Source organism: Notamacropus eugenii, chromosome 1 (assembly GCF_028372415.1).
Source record: "Notamacropus eugenii isolate mMacEug1 chromosome 1, mMacEug1.pri_v2, whole genome shotgun sequence".
Lineage (NCBI taxonomy): Eukaryota > Metazoa > Chordata > Mammalia > Diprotodontia > Macropodidae > Notamacropus > Notamacropus eugenii.
In genome coordinates this window covers 584314932-584342901 of record NC_092872.1, presented here as the reverse complement: position 1 = coordinate 584342901, position 27970 = coordinate 584314932, and the positions used below count along the sequence as shown (strand labels likewise).

General features: G+C 39.2%; 1 long non-coding RNA gene across 1 annotated transcript in view; it reads left to right on the top strand.

The window, feature by feature from the left end:
• The window catches only part of LOC140527789 (uncharacterized), a 63948-nt gene extending 44972 nt beyond the window's left edge, over positions 1-18976 (top strand). Inside the window, exon 3 of the long non-coding RNA XR_011974920.1 lies at positions 17975-18976. This is a non-coding gene — a long non-coding RNA (uncharacterized lncRNA). The remainder of the gene's footprint in view (positions 1-17974) is intronic.
• Positions 18977-27970: the final 8994 nt, after the last annotated feature.

The window sequence follows — 27970 nt, the reverse complement described above, 5'->3', positions numbered from 1 at the left end:
ATATTTGCAAACGCTAATAAAATGCAAGCTTCTTTTTTTACCTTTATTTCCCCAAAGCCTTTCAAATGGATGAATGATTACTCATTTAGTACAAAACAGCTGGTCAGATGCTGCCAGGGGGGTAAGATAAACCAAGGACCTGTGCTTACTTTGAGTCCTTTGGTTGCATTTAGTAGGTTGTTGCTGCATACCAGCAAATCACTTAAAGATTGATTGACCCTCCAAACACAATGTGAAATAAAAGTGTGGCAGACATTCTGGAGGGAATTCATTCTTCATGGAGCATCTGGCCCTAATAGGGCACATTTTCCTAGCCGTATTTCCAGTGCTAAATATTGTTCCAGTAAACCTATGCAACCAAGCATTTGCTTAGCTTTTGTAAGTTCTACCAACCATGGTCACCACCACCATCATCATCATTACCATCAATTCCCTAGTTTATCTCCTTCACACTTCTCTTCCACCATCTTTTTCCCCACTCCTATACCCCAACCCATATGCAGACGGGGGTACAGTAGATTGAGTGTTGGACCTGAAGTCAGAAAGACCTAAATTCAAATCTAGCCTTAGCCACTTACTAGCTGTGTGACCCTAGATAAGTCCCTTAACCTCTATTTGCCTCAGTTTCCTTAATTGTCAAATGGGGATAATAAAAGCTCCTACTTAACAAGGATGTTGTAAGGATCAAATGAAATAATATTTGTACAAAGTTCTTAGCATAGTATCAGTAGGTGCTATATAAATGCTTATTTCCTCCTGCTCCCTCCCATTCACCATAAAATCAATATGGTATCATCATCACCTACTTTGATGGCCATCATTAAACCTACTTTAAGAAAAGGAAGGAAAGGAAGTATGAGCCTGAAATACATGCCAACCAGAGATCCTTTTCACCTGTTTAACGAAAAGGAACTCATTCGATGTTGAAGTAATATGCAAAAGCACATTTCAGACACTGGATATTGACCAGACAAGCTTTCTCTTGGGTAAGATCAGTGTCTATAACCCCAACTCCTTTCTTGACATTTTTGTTTTAAAGACACCAGGACTGCACCCTCGCTTGGCTATGGGAAGAAGAGGCCTGAAGTCCCCTGGACAAGTCAGTCCTCCATTAGCTGCGTTAGTTTGGTGTTGTAAACAGAATGCTCTCCCAATCTGTTTTCCAAGCTGTACTGTATATAAAGCATGTGTGTGGCGGGAGATGATAGCACTCTCGAGGCTTCCAGCTCTCCATGTTTACAGCCTATAATGGAAACCACAAGTTTCTTCTTTTACCCAAATCAGTATACATTCCTTCAACCCACAGGCAAATTGGGGAAGGGAGGGGGGTTGGGAGGAGTTCACAATGAGTCATCATTTTACATTTTTGACAACTTAATGAGCTTCTAGAAGTACCATATTAGCCAGCAAAAAATACACACACACACACACACACACACACACACATCATTTGTTTTCTTTTCATCAAATTCAGCAATGACTCTATTTGTACTTGAAGTTTCCTGAGCATCACCTCTCAATTGCTTTTATTTTGAAAGGTGTGTGTATCTCTATTTTAGATGAAATGGTAGGTTGGATTTTTGTAAACAAAAAAACATGGAAAAGGAAACAGCATGTCTAAGTTAATAACCTTGCTGTCTTTCTGTCCCACAAGTGGGAGGAGGAAAGGTTTATTTCTCTTAGGTTCCATTAATCCTTTTGGAAAGCCCATTCCAGAGGTGATGAGGAGCAGAAGTAATTATATTCAGATATATGAAACAGCAGACAGCCAAGATTTGCTCTGCGCACAGACAGATGATAAATACAGTCAATGTTCTGAGACTACAGCTGTGCGCCTTTAGATCTCTCAGATCTATGTGTGTGATCACTGAAGATTTTCAAATTATCTAATGCAGCAGGCTCCATATGATTGGTGCCACTTTGGTCTTCCAGACACACAAACTCTCTTCTCTCCACCTCTGTCTCTGTTTTTCTCTGTTGCCATCTCTCTGTAGGTCTCTGTGTCTCTGTCTCTCTCTGTGCCTCTGTCTCTGTCTTTGTCTCCATCTCTGCCTCTGTCTCTGTGTGTCTCCGTCTCTGTCTCTGTCTCTGTCTTTCTCTCTCTCTCTGTCTCTCTTTCTCTCTCTCTCTCTCTCTCTCTCTCTCTGTCTCTCTATCTGTCTCTCTGTCTCTGTCTCTGTCTCTTTCTCTGTCTCTGTCTCTGTCTCTCTGTCTGTCTGTCTCTCTCTCTCTCTCTCTTTCTCTGAATTAGATATACTGTGTACCCAGATACAATATGGGTAGCAGTGGGGAAGAAACTTCCAGAGTTACTTAATTTTTTTAAATATGACTGGTTGGGTATATATAAAAAAGACTCCATGGAATAGTCAATAGAAGGTTGACACTAAAGTTAGAAAGATCTGGGACCAAGCCTTACTTCTGACACACAGGAATAGTGTAACAATGGACATGACTTTCAACTACTTAGTGTCCTCAAAAATCTCTCTCAAATAGAAGTTAAAGATAAATTGTCACTCTGAATCAGTTAAGAGAGTTTTTAATGTCAGGACTTTCCTATATCAGTGAAATCACACACATATACCCAAACATATAGGTATGTATGTCACACAGGCATAGTATTCTATAGATGTGTGTATATACATACACACATATATACACATACATATGTATGCACATATGCATGACCTCCCTACAGAAGGATATATGTATATACATACATGCTACCTGCATTATGACATGCCTGCCATGAATGTATCACATGTACATAATTTCATGTGTGTGTATATGCATGGACTGTGATATATGTACTATACATTATGACTAACATGACCCTCCAGATGCACATAGCATATGTACATGTATGTACTCCATGTATTAATGATTGCATCATGTACCTATGCATGTCACATGCAGGTTCACTTTATGTTGCACTGTGTCACATGTGTATTGACATGCATGTGTGTGCCCATCTCATTTGGCATGTCTATACTATATGTGCCATGAATGTGTGAAATATACACATATACGTTTATGTATAGACATCTATGGAGAATTGTACTGTGGTATATTACATGTTTTGTATGCATATGACATATGTGTGCATGCATCTTTGGAGAGTCACTGCTTCTCAATGCCCTGAGACATCTCTCTAAAGTGAAAAGTTATAAATAATTTATATCAGTTGAGTTTTTATGTCAGGAATTCTCTATACCAATGAAATCATAGATTTTACACACACCGATATGGGTACTTACACACATAACATTCTGGGCAGGAGAAGCAAGAAGAGGAGTTCCCTCTTTATTTTGTACCCCATGGACAACTCTGATCATCCCATCCAAGCTCAACAGCTCAACAGCCTCTTGGTAGGATGGGACAGGGAAGCAGACACAGAGAGATCAGTTGGATGGAATGAACATAGTTGTGATATTCCATAACTGATAATGTTGAATGGAAGTACCACATGGATATATATCTATATCAATATCTATATATCATGGATCTCTCTCTATATATGTACATATGTGTGTATATACATACACATATACACGTGTGTATGTGTCTGTATAATTGCTAAGCTCATCTGATACCCTTCTTCTAGAAGGAAGCAGAAGCTGATACAGCCTCTACAGCCAACAAACAACACAAGCCTTTGACTTTTTTCTAACACTGTAGAAGAGACCAGAATCGGGGGAGGGGAGGGTCCATGGTGAAAAGGATCTGTACAGTCGCCTTGGTGTCAACAGTCTGCTGGGACCTGTGAGTAACACACACACAAGCCCCCTGTACTCCTCACAGATGGGGACCCACTAAACATATGTTAAAATTTCATTGATTGATTTAAGTCAATTACTGCAAAGTGGGCAGAAACTGGGGTTCCTCCAAGGCTTCCTCCACACACTAATAAAATTACTTTTTACTTACTGTCATCACTGATTCTACATATACTGACTCCCAAGCTTGTGGGAGATTCTAAACATACCTAGTTATTCTTTAGTCTGAAAATCCATCTTTTGGATAACCATTTTTGATGCTGAAAGAGCTAAATAAAGGAAGGAGCTACATAAGAAGCACTCTACCACACAAGAGAAATTTAGGAAATTTTTTTTACCTTTGAATATTGCGTGGGGGGGAAGGAGTTAAATGACTTGCCCAGGGTCACATAGCTAGTGAGTGCTTGAGGTCAGATTAGAACTCAGGTCCTCCTGGCTCCAAAGCCAGTGCTCCATCCATTATGCCACCTAGGTGCCCCTACCTTTGAGTATTTTATTTTAAATTAGACTCAGTACTCGTGAGAATGATAGCAATTTTTATGATCTCTAGTATCTGCTGTCTTTTCTCTCTAATTAATTATTTCTAATCATTTGGAACTTTCTGGTTTTTACTGCAATCACTGGACTCCATGCAGTCAGAAGAAGATGTTACTGTCAGAGAATTTTTACTTTGGTACTAGAATACAGATGCCTATGATTGCCAGTGAAGTAGCTTACAACTCTCATCTTGTGTAAGTCCTATCCATGTACTCCCATAAATCCTCCATGGTGACATACTGATCTTGCCCTAAGTTTCTTAACATCATATAAATGTCAGTAAAGAATCCTATTGTGTATGAAATCAGAGGATTTCAGAGTGAGAAGGAAATTCAGCAGCTACCTCGGTTTTTAATCTCTTCAACACATTTCACAGGGGGTCTTCCACTCTTTACTTGAAGACTTCCGCCGAGAAGACTAACCATCTCCCAAGATAGCCCATTATGGCCATTGGCATACAGCTGCCATATTGGCATACAGCTTCCATATTGGCATACAGCTGCCATATTGGCGTACAGCTTCCATGTTGACATGCAGCTTCCATATTGCCATATAGCTTCCATGTAAGCAGCTAGGTGGTACAGAGTGAGAACTCTCGATGAGAGCTTGACCTAGGGTCAAGAAGATATAAGTTCAAATTCTACCACAAATACTTATTATTGGTGTACCCCTCCCTCACTCAAAACAAAGTCATGTCATTATTTTTCTGATGGCATAGCCTTCTTCAGCAACGAAGGACAAACGTACGCATTATTGGTGTAAATCTTAACCTTTGTCTGCCTGTTTTCTCATTGGTAAAATGCAAGGGACGAGCACCTATTTCCCAGTGTAGTTTTGATGATAAAAATGATATAACATTTATAAAATACCTTTCAAAACTTAAAGTGCTATATAAATGCTAGCTGCTATTATTATTCCATTTTAATGGAGTGACTCCATTTTTAATGGAGAAGGCACAGCAAGAAACAGAATAGCTGTCTTCAAGTACTTGAAAGTTTGTCACATGGAAGAAGGGTTCAACTTGGTCTCTTTGCTCCTAGGGAGCAGAACTAGGAATAATCAGTGGAACTTGTAAAAATAAAGAAATAAGCTTTAAGCTTCACGTCAGAAAAATCTGACAATTAGGGGTCAGCTAGGTGGCACAGTGGATGGTACACTAAAAATGGATTCAGGGAGATTTTCTGAATTCAGATTTGGCCTTAGTCACTAGCTGCATGACCCTGGACAAGTCATTTAACCCTGTTTGCCTCAGTTTCCTCACCTGCAACATGAAAGAAGGAAATGACAGACCTCTCCAGAAAACCTCAAATGGGGTCAAGAAGAATCAGACATGACTGAAACAAATGAACAATTATTTTTTAAGCTTTTTCAACTAGCATTTATTAAATACCTAACTATATGCCAGGCACTAATATTTTTTACGTATATATTATCTCATTTTATCCTCAGAAGATAGGTGTTTGGGAGATAGGTGTTATTATTATCATCCCCGTGAAGATAGAGAAAACTGAGACAAATAGAAATTATTTGACTGATTATACATCTTATAAGTATCTGAAGCCTGATTTGACCTCAGGTCCCTGTGACTTCAAACCCAGGGCTCTATCCACTGTACCACTAGCTGTCCCATCAATTGTTGGGTTTTACTGATACTACACATAAATTTATATTTTTTACAAGTTCCACTGATTATTCCTAGTTCTGTCCTCTAGGACCAAAGAGACCAAGTCAGTCCATTCTTCCATGTGCCAAGCTTTCAAGTACTTGAAGACAACTGTCCCATTTTCCCCTGTGCCTTCTCCTCTTGTGCTCCCTCCCAGTTCCTTCAACTAGTCAACAAGTGGCTTTGACTCAAGGCCCTTGGTCATACTGGTTGCTTTTCTTGGGATATTCTCCATCTTACCATCTTCTCCATCTTATCTCTTCCTACAATGTTGTACTGCACATGTAGTATAGGCAGGACAGAGAACCATGGGACTATCACCTCCCAATTCCTGGAAGCAAGGCCTTTAATTATAATGCACGATCATGGGAGGATGATGTACATGTTCATGTTTGTGCATTGTGTTTTGGCTGCCATGTGACACAGCTGATTCATATTGAGTTTGTAGTCCATGAAAATACCTTGATCTTTTTCAGAGAAACTACCATCTAACCATGCCACCCCCACCTTCAACTTCTGAAGCTGATTTTTTAAAATACAAATACAATTGGTCCTGAATCTTATGATTCAGCCCAATGCTCACCAGTCAAGTTGTTTTTGTATCCTATTATCTAATATGTTAACTACCTTCCCAGCTTTGTCTCATCTGCTCCTTGTAGAATTGCTTCTGTTGCCTCTTTTGCTATTTATGGTAAGTCCTTTCCAAATGGCAGAGTGAGAACCCTAGATGAGAGCTGATTCAACCTGACAAGCTGTTAACCTGATTTAACAAAGGTCAGTTCTTAGTATTTATTGATCTGAACCTTTTGGTACAGGCTTTCAGAGTACACTCTGTGTCCCTTCTTCAGTCTGCAGCCCACATCTTGGATTCCATTGGCAAAAGAAGAAAAAGAAAAGACAGTGACACATGAATCCCCTTTACCATTGGCCAGAGAAGCACAGGCATAGATCCAGTCAAGGTTACAGGCCAGCAATCTGATATTTGTGGACAACAAAGAACTGTACCTGGGACCTAGCATAAAAGGACTTGAACCTGGGGGGAAAAAACTGCTCTTGATTCACTAATAGGTCACCCCTAAACTAAACCAGGAAGCATGGGAGGTCTGTTTTCCCTTGTCTCTCTCTCTTTCGGTTCCCAAAATTCTTCTTTGAATCCAGAACCCTGCTTCATGGCACTTTTTACTTTAGATCCCACCCCCCAACCTCCACTCTCAGCCTGTCTTCCTTCCCTTGACTACAATGGAAGGGATCTTGCCCAGCATGCAGCTCCCCATCAAAACCAATTCATCCTGAGTTCCATTCCCTCTAACAGGATATTTAAGTTAGCCTTGGCTGTTTTAAAATAACAGTTGGCAGGTTCCATTTTACAGAATAATAATTTTAAAGCAAAAGAGGGACTTAAGAAATGGTTTTGTCCAACCTACACATTTTATAGATAATGAAATCGAGGTCTAGAGAGATTAAGTTCTTTGTCCAAGGTCAGAGAGATAATAAGTAGCAGAAATGGATTTCAGGCCCAAGTCTCTTAATTCCAAATCCAGCATTCATGAAACTATACTGTGCTTTCTCTCCTGCTCATTCAGAACAGTAACTAGGACTTTTTTTTTTTGTACCTCTGGCAAGTGACAGCCAGAAGGTGTAGGTAGACACACCTTAAGAGTAGACACAGAGGAGAAAATATGTATGAGATATTACAAGTTTTCTAAAAGGAGAACAGGACAGGGCTGCTGCCACAGTGATGGCACCGGGCAGGGAAAAAAGTATATGCTACAACGGTATTGTTTGCATTCTCTAAATTATCAATCCTGAGACAAAGTCCTAGTGGCCCCACTCTAGTTCCAGATCTGCTCCTACTCACTGTCCAGGCTCTCCTTTCATCTTTTGATACACAAAGCTCTTTCAGAGACAAATAATTCAAATCCTTCTTCAGTCATCAGTGTTTCTTTGCCTCTCTCATCTCACTCCCTAGTTCCCAGGAGGAAACATATACACACGCATGAATGTAAACGCAGAGACTACAAACAAACTTGTCCATTATTTTCCTCAGCAAACTAGTTGAGGACATAAACAAATAAACATGATATTGCTTATGGGAAGAAAACACAGACTGATGCTGGAGTGACCGACTCTAGTAAATTAAATGCCCAGGGCCTCACAGCCTTCATCTGTTCTTAATTTTCAATCGGCAGTAAACTGATATGTTTTTTCACTTTCATTATAGCTTGTTTTCATCTAGTTTATGTTTCCAAATGTACAGTTTTTCAAGCTTGAACTGTCATATTTTTTAAAAAGCTACTTCAAAAAAAAAAATGTAAGCTAGCCACCCCAGTGGCACCATAGTCCCTTGGCTCACCAACTCACCTCAAAGATTTGCTGTTCTCTGAATTGATTCTATCCAGGAACCAATGACTCTTAGGAAAGGCTTAGATGGTGAAAAAGAAGGGCAAAAGGTATCTCTCTCCTTCCATCTTCTCCTCCAGGCTTTTTCAGGAATGAATCGGAGTCAGGATCTGAATGGTTGCGATAGAAGAGCCACCTAGTATGGGAGTCACCATACTTAGGTATGGTGGCCTCCATTCCAATCTCCTGAATGAACAAAAAAAAATTATATTCTCTAGGGAAGAGGAAAGACAAAGAAAGTTGCAGAAAGTTGAACTGGACAGGAAGAATGGGCAAAATACTGAGAAAAAGAAGCAACTGAGCTTTTATTAAGTACCTTTTAGGTGCAGACACTGCATTAAATGCTTGACACATATCTTATTTGATCCTCTGTGAGATAGATTCTATTAGGATCCTCATTTTACAGTTGAGAAAACTGAGACAGATCAAGATTAAGTGCCTGAGTGAAGCCATAACACAGCAATCATGGTTTATTTTTTTCCCTATCAAATAGAAGGGATGTGAAAATAGTGTTGAGAAGAGAAGTGAGATTGTGTAGCACCCAACAGCTCCTCATGCTTTATGAACTGAAAGGAATTGCCCCAAATCCTTTATTCTGACTGATCCTAACAGGGATGCATTAACAAATGGTATGAACACTAACGGGAATGATCTGTTAGCATTCCCATCTCCGCTCCATCTCCTGCCCCTCAGTTGCATGGGTAATATAAATGCAATGTATTTGTTCCTCCCAAGTCATCAGGGGTGACCCTCATGGGCCCCTGCCAGACCCCCAGCTGCACCAGTATCTGAGGATCAGCTCCTTCCCCTGGGCAGATGTGCTCACTCCAGGAGAGCACATAGCTTCTGGGCCAAGGGAGTGCTCAGTCTCACACAGCAGGAGGCATGGCAACACAGGGGGTTGTACAAATATACTTAGGAGCTCCCACGGAGAGATAGAGTGGGCTAGGGCTGTTCCAGGGGCCTCACGCAGGAAACCTTCAGAAGGTCTGTGGTGAGGGGGGGGGAGGGGGGGGTGGGTTTGAGAGATTCGTCTTAAAGTGTCTTCCATAATCTGGAGCTCTTTCTCACAATCCAAAGATAGTCTTTTTTTTTTTTTCCTCTCTGAGAAATTACTCAGAAAAACCAAGAACATGTTTTTCTAACTAAATGAACAAGTTTAACTTAACATCCTACAGCACAAAAAAATAAATAAAAAATCTCTCCCATCATCTTGGCTGCAGGGAGATTGGAGGGCTGGAGCTTTGGCTTTGACGCTCTTCTGTTGCATTCCCTTCTTTTTTGCTGAAACTTGCAGGGCCCCTTCTCTCCCCCCTTTCATTCTAACCTTTCTTCTTGTGGCCTCAAGGTTGGAGCAATCTTTCCTTCCAAGACTATCTTTTTCAATCTTGCTTTCTGTTCACAGGTTTCTATCTCTCCTCCCTTCCTCCTCTGGAGTCCCCACAGATTTTCTAGGTTTGGTTTTTTTCCAGACATCAGGGTTCTCCCTTGTTTTTAGAGGATTTCCTTCCACTGTTCTATCCCTTACCTCTTCCTCTAATCTATATTTCTTTCATAAAAATATCTTAGTTTCAGAGACCTTGAAAATTAATTGCTTCAAAACTATATAACATCATAGGTAGAAGATCTGACCTTGGAGTCACAAAAACCTGGGTGCAAGTCCTCCTGTAGAGAACAGAGAGCTATCACCTGGAGATCTAGGAGAGCAAAGGCAAGCATGTTTCTTATAGGAGGATCAGAAGAATTGGATGGCTTATGCAATAAACCAGAGCTAGCAAATGGGGACATAGAATACTAAATTGAAGGTCCAGAGGCAGAAAGTGGTTTCTAGCTAGACACAAAGAAGAATTAGTAAGATCAAAAGGTGAGAGAGAGAGAGAGAGAGAGAGAGAGAGAGAGAGAGAGAGAGAGAGAGAGAGAGAGAGAGAGAGAAAGAGACATGGTCTGAGATCTGGCTACAAGGCTTGATAGCAGGATAAAGACAAGAGTCTGAGTCCCACAAAAAAAAAACTCAATTTGCTGCTCTCTCTCTCTCTCTCTCTCTCTCTCTTTCTCTCTCTCTCTCTCTCATATATGTATATATAATATATATAGATATAGATACGTATATACACATATACATACATACACCCTCAATCTTATAAACGGACCATAGTGTGAAAAGGTACAGGGTCATCCCGTGCAAAAATTGTGAGGCCTGTTTTTGCCCACACTCAATCTCCTGTATTTTTCTCTTTCATTATATTACCCCCCCAAATCTGCCAGGAGTCCTCCTGCTCTTTCTCTTTTAAAGCACCTTTTTTAAAAACTTACTTTCATGGAGAGATCAGGACAACTCACTTATTTTCAGACCTTTCTCTTCTCTAGCTGAAGCTGCGATTTCATCACTGCAAGCAGGAGTGTGCTGGTGAATGTCCAACAATCAGTTTTCAGGATGAGGAGTGTATACTCGATATGTTTTTTTCCAAATTAATCTACATTACCGATATTTCCTCTATCATTTTCTTAACTCTGAAGATCATCAGAACCATAAACCAAGTCTTAATTTGTAGTGTTTGCCATTTTCCATGTTGTAAATGCTCATGTTTAAAATTTAACATTCAGCTCTCCCAAGCCCATAGGATCTGGCTCCAGCACACCATTGATTGTATGGAACTCTCAGTGATGCAGATGGGTAACTTTTCTACAACTCATAATCTTAAAGAGTTATGCTAAGGCATAAAGAAATATTAATACTGCTGTACTTCCCACAAACATTTCATTTAGCAAGGGTCACGTCTAAAGACATGAAACTCTCATGATAGAATTCTAGGCATCAGCAGTGATTCAGGGAGATAAATTAATAAGTTCTTTCCACCATCTTTGAAGTCATACCACCTCAGCAAAAACTGTTTCCTCCTATGCAAGGATCCGGCCCCAAACGAGTATGACCAGTGTCAGTTGATCAACCCGATTTTACCCGTTTTCAGAAATGTTCTTCTATCTAGTCCCTCTTTCCCAATTGCACTCTTTTCATTTCTTCCAAGATTCAGGAGAATATAAATAAGCTCTTGTCCTCTCTTTTTGTCTGAGTTTCCAGTTCCCAGTTCAATCCATGTGAGTTCATAGGAGTCAAAACTGGAAGGATCCTTAGAGATTACTTAGTCCAACCTCCTACAGATGAGGAAACAGACCAATAGAGGAAGTGACTTGCCTAAAGACAAAGAGGTATTAAGTACCACAACCAGAATTCAAACTCAGTTCCATTGACTCTAAATTTCCATGCTCATTCTACTACACATTACAGTTGGTGGTGGTGGTTCTTGTCCTTCATCTTCGAAGAGGACCAAAATGACATCATCATTGTAAAGTGAAATTTCAGTGTATCCGACTGTGACTGATCAGACCAATGTGAGCTCAGAATGCTTTAACACAGGTTGGGCACAGATAGTCCATTTGAATATTTGGGGTGGATATCCCAAATCTGCACATCCTGCGTTTACTTTGTGCTGTCTCAATTCTGCTTTGCTCCAAGAGCACCAGACCTTTTCTTATGTGGGCATGCCATGCTAAGCGATCCTGTGCCAGTGTCTCCCATGTTGCACTGTCAAATTCAAAGTTCTTGAGAGAGACCTTGAGAGTGTCCTTGTATCGTTTCTTCTGGCCACCATGTGATAGCCTGCCCCATGCAAGTTCTCCATAAAATACTTTTTTTAGCAAGCATACATTTTGTGTTCAAACAACATGGCCAGCCCATCGGAGTTGCCCTCTCTGAAGCATAGTTTGAATACTTGGCAGTTCAGCTCGACTTCAGGAAGTCGACAGGACTTCAGTGTCTGGTACCTTATCATGCCAGGTGATCCTCAGAATCTTCCTAAGACAGTTCAAATGAAAGTGATTCAGTTTTCTGGCATGGCGCTGGTAGACTGTCCATATTTCACAAGCATGTTACAATGAGGTCAGCATAATGGCTCTGTAGACCTTCAGTATGATAGTCAGTCTAATACCTCTTCTCTCCCAAACCTTTCTTTGGAGCCTCCCAAACACTGAGCTAACTCTGGCAATGCATGCATCAACCTCATTGTCAATGTGTACATCCTTGGAAAGTACCAAGGTAAGTGAACTTATCCATAGCATTCAAAACTTCTCCATTTGTTGTAACTAGTGGTTCTACATATGGATGGTGTCATGGTAGCTGATGGAGCACCTGTGGGTTTTTTTGGTGTTAATTATTAGGCCAAAATTAGCACAGGCAGCAGAGAATTGATCCATACTGTGTAACATCTCAGCTTCAGAGGCTTCACTGAGTGCACAATCATCTGCAAACAGAAAATCATGCACCAACACTCCCTCCACTTTGGTCTTGACTTATAACCTTTTCAAATTGAAGAACTTACCATCAGTACAGTAGTTGACCTTAATGCTGTGTTCATCCTCATTGAAAACATTTGTCAGCATGGATGAAAACATCTTCTTATAAAGCATGGGAGCAAGCACACAGCCCTCCATTTGTGACTGGAAAGGCATAAGAGCTTTGACCATTATCCAAAACCCAGGCAAACATCACAGTAGGTGTTATATCTACAAGCTTACTTTGACTTGGATTTGGGATTTCAATAGACCTTCCTCTCCAGATCCCTTATTTCTCTAGCAGATCCCATCTCCCATTCCATATTTTGTCCATTCTTTATTTTAAAAAAGAAAATCTTAAATTCCTATACTGATTTGTCAATCTTTGAGAACTCAGAATTCTGTTCCCTACATTCCACATGTGGTGTGTGTCTCCTGACACCATGCATTACACATAGTAGGAGTTAACTGTAAGTTGAATGGTTGAATGGAATTGATTTGGAGACTTTATATACTGCTCTAATGACCAATTAGCCCAAATGGAGATTTGGTTAATGATTCAACAATCTCTTCCCTAGATGAAATGAGAATTTCTGCATAAAAGTTGAATCTAACAAACAGTCATAGTCAAGTCAAACAAATACAAGGTTCATTCCTTCAACTAGAAGTCTACTTAACATCCTACTATATTCAAGGCATCATACAAATTATTAAAGAAAGCTGTGGCAAGTTCTGTTTGATCAGATGCTCACCAGGCCATGATAGCAAATTGATTCTCTGTAAGAATTCACATGATTAAGGCAATTCAAACACTTATAATCCCTTTAAAAAAAACAAACAACTTTTGAGAGTGATAAGTAAGATCTGATTCCTCTTGATTCTAGAAATTTTGCATGTCTGAAACCAAATGGGATTATTTGCAAAAAGTGAGGGTATAAGATCAAAATTTCTCTTCTGCAATGTTTCAGAAGGAAGAAGTCAGGGCCAGGCTAGGAACTTTTCAAGTCTGAGGAACCTGCTTCAATATTTAAGGTTTTACTAAAAAAAAAATCCTCTCTGCTCCCTCACTTCCTTGACCATTTTCCTTCTCTTAAGAAAACATAGTGTATTCTAGTTGGATATATGCCGGGAACTTAAGGGACATAACCTACACCATTCCATGAACACTTCAGGCTAAATTCCATTACAAAAGACTGGAGCAGTACAAATCTCTGAATAACCAAGATTTCCCCAGCTCAGCTGATCACCCAACTATTTCCAGAAATGTCTGATATAACCAAATTCTAATTCATTACATATTTTGGCTAGTCTCTGAGAGTTCATCAGAATAGAATCTGATTTGTATTGGCTCCCTCAGGTTGGGGTGGAGATTGGTAGATGCAAAAGGGAGAACATGATATAAGGGAACTTAAATCACCAAAAAATAGACCACTCTCCACATGGCTTTCTTTCAGGTTATAGCTCCAGTACTATTGATACCATTGCATTGTTTCTGTAATAACACAGAAGTCTAATGCTTTATATTTGCACTTTGAACTTTGTTAGATCAATCATTTTGCATTAGTGTCTCATTTGATCTTCACAACAATCCTAGGGAGGGAAGTAGATTGAGTATGACATCCCCATTTGACAAATATAGAAACCAAGGCCACAAGACTAAGTGCTTAGTGTCACACACTTAATTTTAGATATAGAAGAGATATTAGCACCTAGCTCTCTTGACTCCCACAACACAGTACTTCTTTTCCTACAAGATTGGTTTGGATTCAGAACAATCAAATTCAATGCTGTCTAGCCTATTTTAGGACCTGACTCCCCCAGCCCACTGTTACTTCAGGCCAGACACGAAACCTCTCTGGTGAGGATATATTCAGTAGCAAACTGTGCCTTTAAATTTAAATTTTACAGCTTTGAGTAAACTACCAAAGTTCTCTTCACCTCTTAATGATGCTTTTACAATCCAGTATGTCACAAATTCAGTTATGGAACAGAGCAAAATGCCCATTGTGGGTTACAGTGTGCTGCATCTCCCGTACATGGTAGCATGTTCCCTTATTTGGGGTGTTCCACCATAGCAGAATGTAAATTCCTTGAGAGCAGAGACTATCTTGCCTACTAATATGCAAATATAATCCTTAGCTCAAAGGGAACATTGCTTAGGACCCTCTCTTCATTGGTGGAGAATGATTACTCAATACCCTGATGCTATAAAAGAAAATAAGTTAACAAGCAATGAGCATTTAATAATGTGTCTATGTGCCAGACATTGGGGATGCAGATAGAAGCAAAGAAGAAGATAGTCCTTGTCCTCAAAGAGCTTATATTCTAATAGGGAAAGTCAACATATAAAAAAGGAGCTGAAAAAAATCTTTGTATCTACAGTCCTGAAGCACAGTGCCTGGTGTACAGTAAGTACTTATTAAATGTTTTTTCCCTTCATGTATTCATTTAAAATATGTGTTGGACTGAAGTAAATAACATGGAAAGCCTATCACAAGCATGTTATTCTTGTCCTCTAATACCAAAATTAAAATGGACCTATACTATTTATAATTCCTTCACACTGACATTTAAATTATGACTATTTTCCAGTTAAGAATAGTAATACCCAAAGCTACAGAATATGTTTTTGTTACTTTAAGCTCATGAAATGTAAATACCACACACTACAAGTGTTTGGAAGCTGCAACACCATAAACCATAGCATGCTGAGAGCAAGGTCCACTTGTGCTAGTGATCAGATGGTAAACACAGGCCAGCAGAAAAATGACTGAGACCTCAGTAAGTAGAAACCAAAAACAGAAGACAGATTAACACTAGCATTTCTGCAGAGCACAGAAATCCAAGCATCTGCTTGCCACCAATGTTTAGGCAAGAAAGTTGGTTATGCTTCAAAAGGCAAGATATGGGTCTGGACCATATTGGAGGAGTTGACCATTTGTCTGACTCTATCTTTCTCCAGAGCATGAATCAGTAATGGCAGTCACTTATATTTTGTGTCCCAATCCTATGTGGATGTATTGGTATGGTCCCAAGGCAGATCTTCTGTATTCCGTACTATTTCAATCATAGGTAGATGGATGGATGAATAGATGGATGGATGGATGGATGGATGGATGGATGGATGGATGGATGATGGATGGATGGATAGATGGATGATGGAGGGAGGGAGAAGGGATTTACCATGTGCCAAGCACTAGGAATACAAAGAATTCTACAGACTTTGCTATCAAGGAGATTATATTCTTATGGGGGAGAGGGTAGATTTTATAGAAGGTTTCAGATACAAGGAGCTAGAAAGACCTTATAGTCCTAAAAGTTTATTTGAACAGAAGATAACAAGGTCCAACGTTTCTTGAAGTACAAAGATAAGTCAGATGGAGTTACCCAGGCTTTAGACTATATGTACATACAGGAGCAATAGCAAAAAGATGGTAAGATTGAATAGTCCTCCATTTTACTGGAAGAAGTGGAGTTAATGACCTCTGTTCATCCAAGTAGTGTGAATGCCCTTGTCCAAATGGTGAGAACAGGAGGAAGGGAATGAATCTGGTTAGAAGAATTTGACCCAGTATTCTAGGATCCTTCCCACAGAGGTGGAGATTGTGGAGAAAGGGGAAAGGAATATTGTCAAGACAGCTGACCATGTCAGAAACAGCATGATCTCAGAAATACTAGTCCTAGATCATAGGGAAGGATAGAATGTGCTAGTGGATATGCATGTCTATGACCTACATACAAGATATCAGATTAGAAAAAGATGGTACCTTAAAAAAAATAACCTAGATCGGGAGCCCACACAACTCTACTAAAGCCATATCTATTATTTAACTGCTTGGCTTTGGGATTTCTGTCAGTGAAAGTATAGCTGTTTTTTCCTCAAAGCACTGCTTAGGTATTTCATTACAGTGATCACAGGCCCTGATTTGCCATTAGGGTAGGCCTTGGAATCAATAACAAAAAAGATCCCAAGATGAATGGAGACTAAAAAATGCAAAGTTTACAGGTTCTGGAAGTTCTTAGAATGTAAAAAAGGAACAGAAATTCTCTTGAGTTCATCAGACATGAAAAATCAGGGCTTTGCAATGAACCATCTTTAGAAATCAGTGGTAGATGCTAATACAGAAAGTTAAGCATTTTATAATTCAATTCAATAATCAACCAACAAGCATTTATTGAACACCTTTGTATTCTAGGTAGAGAGATGATAGATGATAGATAGATAGATAGATAGATAGATAGATAGATAGATAGATAGATAGATAGATGATGGATGTACAATTTATTAAGTGCTTACTATGTGCTAGATACTGTGCTAAGTGCTAGGAATAAAAACAAACAATAAAAAAGTGCCTACCCTCAAGGAAATTACATTCCAATAAGCAAAGACAGCACAGAGAAAGGAACAGAAAAGGTGTGGAGGAAGGATAAAGTATTTAAATGGTAATCCCATTCAAGAACTCACCAATCAGAGGAAGGGAGACTGCATGGGCAAGTGGCAATAAGAAAGCACCTGGGACAGAAAAGTGAAAGTCCAGGGATTTAGGAATCCACCAGGGAGAGAACTGAGAGGCACTGTGCTAAGATTTGGAGATACAAGAATATAAATTGGACAGTGCTTACCTTACCTTGCATTCTTATTGAATCATATTATAATTACACACACACACACCAAGTTAGTATGACTGATAAAGTATGAATGAGAATGTATGCAAAGCACTTTACTAACTAAAATACTTACATATGTGAGCTGTCATTGTAGTTTAATCAGTCAGTCAATCAAAAGCATTTATTAGGCATCTATACATAACTAGGCACTGCGTAAAGAAAGAAATTAATAATGAAAACAGTCCCTGCCCTCATGGGGCTTCGGATTCTAATGGGGAGATAATATGTGTACATAAAAAATACATAGGAAATGAATATGAGGTAATTTGTGTGAGGGAAGACCCTAGCAGCTGGGGGGAATCAGGAAAAGCCTCATGTAGGCGGTAGGTTTGAGCCAAACTTTATAGAAAACTAGGGATTCTAAAGCACCGAGGAGGAAAGAAAGCACTGAGATGAAATGTCATGTGGAAGGAGCAGCGAGGCCAATTTGACTGGTCCATAGAGATTATGAAGGGGAGTCATGTTTATTATACAGGCCCAGTCGTCATCATATACTCCCTTAAGGAGGAATGAATGGAGGGGCATGTGAGGGGATTACTCAAAGCCAAGAATCCTGGACATGATATGAAAGGAGGAGAGTTAACCAGTGTTTTTGTTCCTGCAGCCTCTGGAGTGACCTGAGTTCAGGACTCATGAGTTCTTCGACAGAAGCTCCATCTTGTCCTTGTGAGCCTCTGTACCTTCTTGGGAGACAACTGAGCCATCTTCAGGGTATAGAGAATTGCACTGCCAGGGGGCAAGAGGACAGGATCCAGCCTGAGCACACTCTGGATATGGGAGACTATTTTCTTTCAACCAGAGCACTAGAAATACACTTCTCTCACTGGGGAAGGAACTTCAAGAGAAGATAATTATTCTTGTCTGCCTTGTAATATATATTAAAAAATGTTCAAATGTGGCTTTCCAGGGAATTGGGCCAAATATTTGTAGACACTAAATCCAGCTTTATTTAATTTTAGATTGCCTTCATAGTCTATTATGAAATGCCCTTTCATGCAGATGGAATTTTTTTAGAAAGGTCGAAACATACTTATTTATATTCAAAAAAGCATTTTAAAAATCTTTCAAGGGTTTGGGGTGGGGGGTTGGCAGAGGTGTTCCCCCTTCCCTAAAATAAAGATTCCACTATAATTAAAGAGCTTCAAGAAATGGCAAGCACATGAGGAGGATCTCACCACCATAACAGAGCAAAATCACAACCTTCCAGGAAAAGCAATGTACCAAAACAAAAAAGTCATTTTCAGATAAATAGTCTATTTTATTACTACCTGAGGCACGTAATGTTTCTACCAAATGGTTGATGAATTGAATGCCAGTATGTTCCATGCCCATTTTCCTTTTATGAGCTCCCATCAGAAACTAGATAATTAACACAAAAATCTATGTGAAATGTTGCGTTTGTTGGAGTGTTTGTCTTGGCTTACTAACATCGGCTGATTTCCAATGCTTCTCCACCCCACCTTCGTTATATTTATACTGTTATACAGAACAAACTTGGATCCATATTTAAATATGAAATTCTTTGAAACTGTATTCGTGCAGGTCTCTTTATCGGGGACTCACACATTCACTCCCTACACAATTGACCCATAGGTTGATTGTTTAACATAGCTTTTCCAAAGGGCAAGTTTCACAAAGTGGCAACATTGTTTCTACTTTTCTTAGCTTTCCAGGACAATCGAAAGGAAGCAGAGCAGAGACAGCTTGCTGAAAACTCGAGCAGCCCAACAGGCTCCTCCTACCTCCTGTCTCGTGGGTATGTTCATCATTTATGGTGGTGAAGAATGCTGAGCCAGATTCTGTAACGACAGTTTCTTATAGTTTTTCATCTGCTGGCTGTTCCTTCCCAACCCCGGATTAATGTCAAGGCTGACTGAGTCAGTCTCATGAGTCCAACTGGAGACACTTCAGTCTGAGAAACTATGCGGGATGCTTGTTCTGTTTGTCAACCAAGGGGGAAAGGGGGCTCTTTTTGTATTCCTGGTAACCCCCTTTTTTTCTGTTTTCAGTCAGTTTTATGAGCCCATCAAGAGTTCTTTCACCCTGACTGATGCTAATTTCTTCCACAATTACTTACTGACAGACCATAGCATTTGTAAATGGACTTCTTACAGATACAACCACTCTCAACCCCATTCAGGATTTCACAGATAAGAAATAACCAGAACATTTTTAGTTCCCTCCACTCCCACCTTCAAGTATTTTAATCACATTCCTAGATAATATTTGTCAAAAGGGCTTAGCATAGTGCACAGTATGCAGTAGGTGCTATATAAATGTTTGTTCTCTTTCATTCCCTCCCCCTTCACAGGGCATTTGTACTATTTGTTCTGAAAAGGCAAAGCATAGAGTCCTAAAAGGGAATTGATTATTATGGTTTCTCAGGCTCATAGCTTAGTCAGTCAACAAACATTTATTAAGTGCTAACTAAGTACCAGGTACTGGAGCTACTAAGAAAAGTCCCTACTCTCAAGGAGCTTACAGTTTAATTGGAACAGTTATGTATAAACAAGTTTTAGACAGGGTAAATTGGTGGTAAGCAACATAAGGAAGCTGATGTCATGAGAAGAAACATTTCTAGAAGTCATCTGCTAATGATCTCCCTGAATTTCTCCCAGTTTAAATAAGCCTAAGACTTCCTAATGAAGGACAGGAAGCAAAAGATATGAGGGAAATGGAAAAAGAAAAAAAATTAAGAAAGCATCTTTTAGGTGCCTGCTGTTTACCAAGCACTGTTCCAAGTGCTGGGGCTAGGGACTTGATCTGTGATTTCATTGTGATATGGAATTAGTCCTACAGGACAGTAGTAGAGCCCTGGTCTTAGAGCCAGGAATTCCTGAGTTCAAATTCTGCCTCAGACATTTAACATGTGCCCCTGAGCAGGTCACTCAATCACTGTCTGGCTCATTTTCTTCATCTGTCTCTCAACTGCCTCTCAGTGTTGTTGTGAAGTAAAATAGGAGTTTTGACCTGGGGTTTATGACTTCAAATAGATAGAAACTATTTCAATATAATTGTTTTCTTTTGTAATTCTATGTATTTATTTTAAGCATTTAAAAATATTATTCTAAGAAGGGTCTATAGGCTTCAACAGACTGCCAAAAGAGTCCATGGCATAAAATTAGATTAAAAGACCCTGGGATGAGAAAGAGAGGGAGGGAGAGGGAGAAAGAGAGAGAGAGAAAGAGAGAGGGGGCGGTGTATATGTATACTCCCTCTACCAATACAGGACAGTACATTCTCTAACATTTATTTAGAGACTGGCCTAGGGAACTCAGGAGTGAGGTGACTTGCCCATGATCACATAACCAATATGTGTCCTACATAGAACTTAAATCTGAATCTTCCTGTCTCTGAGGCCATCTCTCTATCCATTGTACCACACTGCCTTTTCCAAACATTAAGGATACAAAGACAAAATTCACACAGTCCCAGCCATCAAGGAGCTCATTTTCTGTGCAAGGTAGACATTCTAGACACAGATAAGTAAAAACAAAATAATTACAAAATTATAGAAAGTCATTTTAAGAGGGAGATAGTCCTAACAATTTTGACAGGGAGAGGGAGGAAAAGTTTCTTGTAGAAAGTGGTGTGTGTGAGCAGAGCTACTCTGAAGGAAATTAGGGATATCTACAAGGTAAAGGTGAGGGGCTCGTTTCAGACATGGGTATCTAGACACAACTCAAAATTAGGCTAGTTTGAGATAACTGAGCATAAACAGCTAGATGGCACAGTGGTAGAACACCAGATTCAAATCTGCCCTCAGACACCTACTACCTGTGTAACCCTGGGCAACGTCACTTAGCCTTGTTTGCCTCAGTTTCCTCACCTGTGAAATGAGCTGAAGAAAGAAATGGCATACCACTCCATTACCTTTGCCAAGAAACCCGCAAATTGGGTCACAAAGAGTAGGACATGACTGAAAAACAACTGAACAACAAAAATACTAGCAGTCATTTTAGAAACAAAGTTATAATAAGGATATAGTAATATCTTTCTGAGAGATATGATTGGCGTTCCTATTTATCTCTTACCATGAAGACAATTCAAAGGATTTTAAAGTAGGGCAGCACCTCCAGAACTCATAGAGTTTTATGCTAACTGAGAGATATGTACATTAAGGCTAAAGTATAGAGTTTAAAAGGGTTTATATAAAGTCATTGAATAATCCTACATTAACCAGCTGTCTGCTGTCTGCTCCAGGAGCTCATTGCTTCCAGAATGAAACTGACCCTTCTACTTGGCACTGATATCGAAACCCTTTCCCTCTCATTTGCTCCCTATATATATAGTGTTCTAACCCTTATCTGTTGGCATCCTTACGCTGTACCAAATCCCCTTCCAACCCCACCCCTTCCTTAGCCCCACTCCGCTATACACACACCTCTAGAATCACAGGCTTCCTTCCAAGCCTAGTTAAAGTGATACATTCTACTAAGCTATCAATGTTTCCTCTGCCTGTAGTACTAAGAGATTATATGACTCATCTAGGGTCACACAGCCAATAGGGAATGAAGGTAGTCCTTAAAATCCAGGCGTTTCATACTCTGGGGTTAGCTCTCTATCCACCATGATAAGTTTTCTTTACTTTATTATTTATTTTAAATAGTTATTGTTCATTTTAATTTTTTTGCATTTACACATTTTTTCCTTTACAAAATAATCTGAATTCCTTGACATAATGAGATTTTTTTGTCTTTGTATCCCCAGAACCTACCAAAGTTCCTGTCACATAGTAGATATTTAATAAATATTTATTAGACAATAACAACTGACATTTATATAGCATTTTAAAGTTTGTCTGTCTTTAATATATATTATCTCAATTATTCCTTCATAACAATCCTGTGAGGTGTCAAAATTACCTCAAAATTATCTCCATTTTACAGATGAGTAAACTAGAGCTAAGGTAAATTAAGGGATTTACCCAGATTCACACAGTTAATAAGAATCTGAATTACAATTCAAACTCAGGTCTTTCTGATTTCAAATCCAGTGTCCTCTCCACTACAAAACCTAGTTGTATCATGTACAAATGAATAATTGCCATTGTCAGAGACTGAGAAGAAAGAACCATCAGTCTGACCAAAGATTCTGTTTCTTATGTTTTAAATCTGTAATCAGGTAGGCAAAAATTTTCACCATCATTCATTTATTCATTCAGCAAATATTTATTAAGAATCTGAGATGATAAGTAGCTAACTCAATCTCTAGGTTCCTAAAATATTCTAGCAAAAATAACCTGTTGTTAACAAAGATCTTTTAAACACTCCACCCTACTCCACTCCACCTTTGGATATGGTCCCTAGATACAACCATGCATTATAATTAGTTCTTTATAAATACTCCAGGGCAGTGGTTCTGATGGGGTGCTCGGGTGCCTATGCTTGGACCCCAATTCTAAAATCACATTTCTCTCTCTAAAAATCACATTTCTCCCTAACCTCAAAACACTATTCCAGGAAGTTTCTCCCCAGCCCAAGAACAGACTGCTCCAGCAAAAACTATCATCTCCCTTCCTGCTACAGTAGCCAGATGCACGTATAGAACTTATTAGGTTGAACCAACAGTGTACTGGCTGAACCGACTGTTACTGGGTCATAATGGCATTTACTACTCATTGACCAATCATCTGTATTTTAGATTTAGACATACATATACTCCCTTACATTTATCTTGTCTAACAAGACATTGATGAGAGCAGCCTGGTATTACTTAGTCAGTCCTGATCATTAGTTGACTTAGTTACTTTTCAGGTCTAAAACCACACCTCCATGTAGCCCCCTCCTTGGGCTATTTCCCAATGAGCTGTGGGTAAAATACCTGGGCAGTAGATACTAAAAGTGCATGTTCCTTTAAGAACTAACCACTCCTAAACCACTCCCTAATCCCTCCCTGATTCACCTAGTCAGCAGACTTGGCACATGTTATACTATAGAATATACTATATAAACTTTACCTGTACCCCATTCAAATCACAGATTCCCTAAGAATTCTTACCTGTTGAAAAGAGTAATAAATCTTTACCACCTTGACCTCAAGAATGCTTGAGTCCATGAAATTCTTTTCCAGATGGTCCATTCAGGGAACTCCGGTCTTGGGGTTCCCCTATCTTTCCTCTACCTTTTCTGAGCCTTCATCACTTCTAACCTGGGTTCCATGAAATTTTTCCTTGTTTTTACTTTGATAATTGTATTTCAATACAATTGGTTTCCTTTGTAGTTCTACTGTATTTGAGCATTTTTTTAAAAATCCATAATTTTGAGAATAGATCTATTGTCCTTGCCAAACTGACAAAGTGGGGGTATAGAGGGATAGTATACAACCTGAACATAAACCTTGTTCCAGTCAGAACTTCCATTGCTGGATAATGGTAAAAAGAAAGCTTAGTATGAACCAGAAACCATTCTAAATGTTTAAGTGAAAACCAGGAATGAATTGGCCCATAACTAAGGTAAATATGCTATTTCCCCAGGGGCATTTGATGTAGTTTGTAAAGGACCCCTAGCCATATTTTTATGGTTCCTTTTATTCCAAATATGCCAAACCTTTCTGCAAACTAGAAATGTTGTGCGTGTAACACCCATGAAATAATTTATAATTATTCCCTCAAAAGTCTTGTCCTGTCAGTACATAAAAATCCACTTAGAGCTTTTCTCAGCTAGGAGGTTTTACCTCATGTTTCATTGACTCTGGGAGTTGATACACTTTCTGGCTTGGCAGAGTTATGAGGTAGATTCCATACAGATCAAGAATTCAGAATGCTGCCAACTCAATGACACTTGTGTGGGGCCATGCAAAGGGTGTGACCACCAAGGCAGCAACCATAGGCACACGGAAGGAGGGGACTTAGTCTGGCTGTCCTCCACAAACTGTTGTTTTGGCTAGCCTCACTTCCTTCAGCTAGCAGCAGCCACACCTACTCCCCTCATTGAATCTGGTGGTGACCTCCTGGCTATAGCTCCCTTTTCTTTTCCATCTAGAAGCTGTAATGGGCACCCTTCCCTTCTGCTCAAGCATCATTACACTTGGGGACTGGGGTATCATCGAGAAAGGGAGTGCCCTAGAAAAATCAATCACGGCCCTGAATGGTGTTCCTATCTATCTTTTATCATGAAGACAATTCAAAGGGATTTTAGAGGAGGCAGCACCTCCAGAGCCATAGACTTTGATAGTTGGAAAGGATCATTTCTTCGATCCCTCTAGTTTTACAGATGTGGCAACTGAGGCACATAGAACTTAGGAGATTTACCCAAGGTCACATCAGTTAGTTCTGGAATCAGGAACAGAAGTCATTTATCCTGATTCCTGACCCAGTTCCCTTTTTACCAAACCATGTTGTTGGTCACCTCCTATTTCAAGCTTCCAAACTATACCTAAATAACCCTATTCCTAAAAGTTAACAGAGAAAGTTCATACTCACTCTCCCTCTGGAATAATTCTCAAAGTGAATGATCATGGAAAATGTTATTTGTCTAAAAAGAATCTATACAGAATAAGTTAAGCTCAGGACTCGCTGTTTATGGCACAGTCATATTCTGAAGAAAATGCTTTTGTTGGAGACAGGAAGCTTAGCTTACAGCTCAGCATGCACAATTCCTCCACCACATTATTTGGTATTATTTCACGAAGGGGAAATTCGAGGAATACTCCATGGTTTCTCTTTGTCTGGTGAATAGCAAGGTTAGCAGTTTACTGACCACTGGATTGCTCTTTTTTGGTTTTGGCATTAGACTTGACCTTACATAGAAATATGAGATGGATAAAACATTACTTTTTCCAAAAAAAAAATGATCTTTCTTCTTTGTTCCAATTGTGTGGAGGGGAGAGGATGGAGGGATCCTCTACATGATTACAGAAAAGGTCAGCTTCGAAAAAGTATTAAATTAATGGACAAATACATGCTACGTTTTCTTTCCCCATTAATCATTCTAAGTATGATAAAAGACTGGAAAGACTGCAGTGCCCATCTATCCACATTCCAAGACAGACTCCAGTTACCCTGGCATTTCAGAACATCTCCAAAAATGATAGCCCATCATCTGAAGTAGATGGCAGGCAGTACATTCAATATTTTCTGATAGTTCCATTTACATGAAATTGTCTGATCATCTATTATGCAGTCAGACCTTGTACTCGGTCTGATATTCCTGCATTTTATTTGCTATAAGTTAGAGCACTGTGGACTACATAACATGATTCTGGACAGCTGAGATAACAAAGCAATGGACTGGAATGCATGCACGCACACACACACACATACACACGTACACATACACATTCATTCACTGCTTCAGCATTTCCTTATTATTCCAAAATGCTTTGACACTTGTACTTTTTTTCTATGCTTTCCTAAAAAAAACAGAATCTTTTCCTTACAGAAGGATTGGTTTTTTTTTTTAATGCTGGGCATTTAGAGATTTTTTTTAAATTTATTTTTTTATTAATCTAATAATGGTAAAATATTATTGATTTACAACAGACAACTCATTCGATATCCATCAGGCACACGGGGAAAAAAAAGTCCAAAAATTAAAAATGGGTGATGTCTTTCTGGCAATGGTTAGCTGAAATCAGCCAATGGCAGACCCTGTCCAACTAGATGGAAAACAGCCCCATTCTTTCTGTGTGTTCTGTTCACTTTTGTGCCTGTGTTCCAGATAGTCTGCATTCATATGCATATAGTTTTATATTAAATCTCATTTTGCAGATCCTATGGTCCAATTTGAACATTTATAATTCCATTTCCCTCTTGTCCCACAGAAAGCCTCATTCACACCAAAGTGATTTCAAAAATAAGACAGAATGTTATGGGAGGAATCAAAGCCAACACGGCCATACAATTAGACCAGAATCATTTTCACTCAGGATCTAAATGGAGAGAAAAAGGGTGTTCCTATCTCCCCTCTGATCCAGCAGAATGTCAAATTCCTTGTTCAAATTGAATGCTTTTTTTTTGTATGCCTGGCACCTGGCACAGTGCTTCATACCTCTAATAGTGAATCCATAAATGTGGGCTGAATTGAATCGCCTTTTTTTCTATTTTCAATAACATCCAAATGAAATCTGCTGAAGGACTTTTATTTCCTTCACCATTTGCTTCATTTGAAATAATCTTTCTCTCTACATCTGCTTAACCTTGCCCTAAGACTTCAAAACTACCTAACGTCTACTTTCTCCCAGAGCATGTGAAACTGACATTAGCAATGGATGTAGGTCCTAATTCAACCAGCTCATAATGCTAAAAAACTGGACTCAGAAGGTAGGCTACCCTCCTTAAGCTTTCTAAAAGTAGGCATGGGTCACCAAGCGTTTACACTCTCATTCTAAATAGATCAACATCCCATGTATTTGTAACTTGAGGGATGATGATGGTTCTTCCCACAATATAGATCTGAATCCATTTGTACCTTCTCATTCTGTGCAACTCTTTTGTCCATGACGTGCCATAAACCTTCCATAGGGTATCCAACTAGTAGGGGCCTTCCTCTAATTCTCTCTCTGTGTCTCTCTGTCTCTCTGTCTCTCTGTGTGTCTCTGTCTCTGTGTCTCTGTGTTTCTGTCTCTCTCTCTCTGTCTCTTCTCTCTGTCTCTATCTATCTATCTATCTATCTATCTATCTATCTATCTATCTATCTATCTATCTATCTCCCTCCGTGAAGCTATTTGAAATTTTCTTGGCAAAGATACTAGAGTGGTTTGCCATTTCCTTCTCCAGCTCAATTTACACATGAGGAAACTGAGGCAGACAGGGTGAAGTAACTTGCTAGGAAGTGTCTGAAGCAAGATTTGAACTCAGGAAGAAGAGTCTTCCTGACTCCAGCCTAACACTGTCCAATACAGCACAAGTACTATTGGTTGTCCCTCACTGTCAGTCATACATAACTTCGATTATACATATTTTACATCAATTTTAGCATGCTTGCATTATAATCAATACTGTTTTGCCTTTGGATTATGAGAAACTAAGATTCTAATAAATTTCTGTGGTTGGTAACATGTCACAAGCTTTTCATACCACACCTTTCTTCTCTTTTTTTGATTCTTCAGAGATTGGGAGATTAAATGATTTGCCACCATATAACATCTAGAGGAACACTGGTGTTTAAAAAAAAAAAATGAGGTGCTTTGTTGTCTTAAGAAGTCTGGGGTCATTGAAAGTCCTGTGTAATTTCAAAAATTTAATACAATCTCTTCTCTTGATCATTCTTGTGTATGCACTATATATTTATGCAAAATGAATGAAATCAGAATGAAACTTTGTATTCACATAAACAGGTTCATTGCCATTTAATTAATTCTCACAGTTTCAATTTCTGGATTGTTCCTGAGTTGCAAGCTCCTTCAGAGTAGGGGACACATTTTTCTAAGACCATTAATGTAGAAGCAGCCTAGCATGGTGGGAAAAGCAATGGCCTTGGAGGTAAAGGACCTGTATTTAAATCTTCCTCTTAGAAGTGCTAATCAAGTAACTATGAATGAGGAACCTAATAAGATTTGGGCAAGTCTTCCTCTGTGTATATATATATATATATATATATATATATATATATGTCCTAATTCAAAGAAATGGCTTCAGTTTCCTCATTTAAAAAATAAG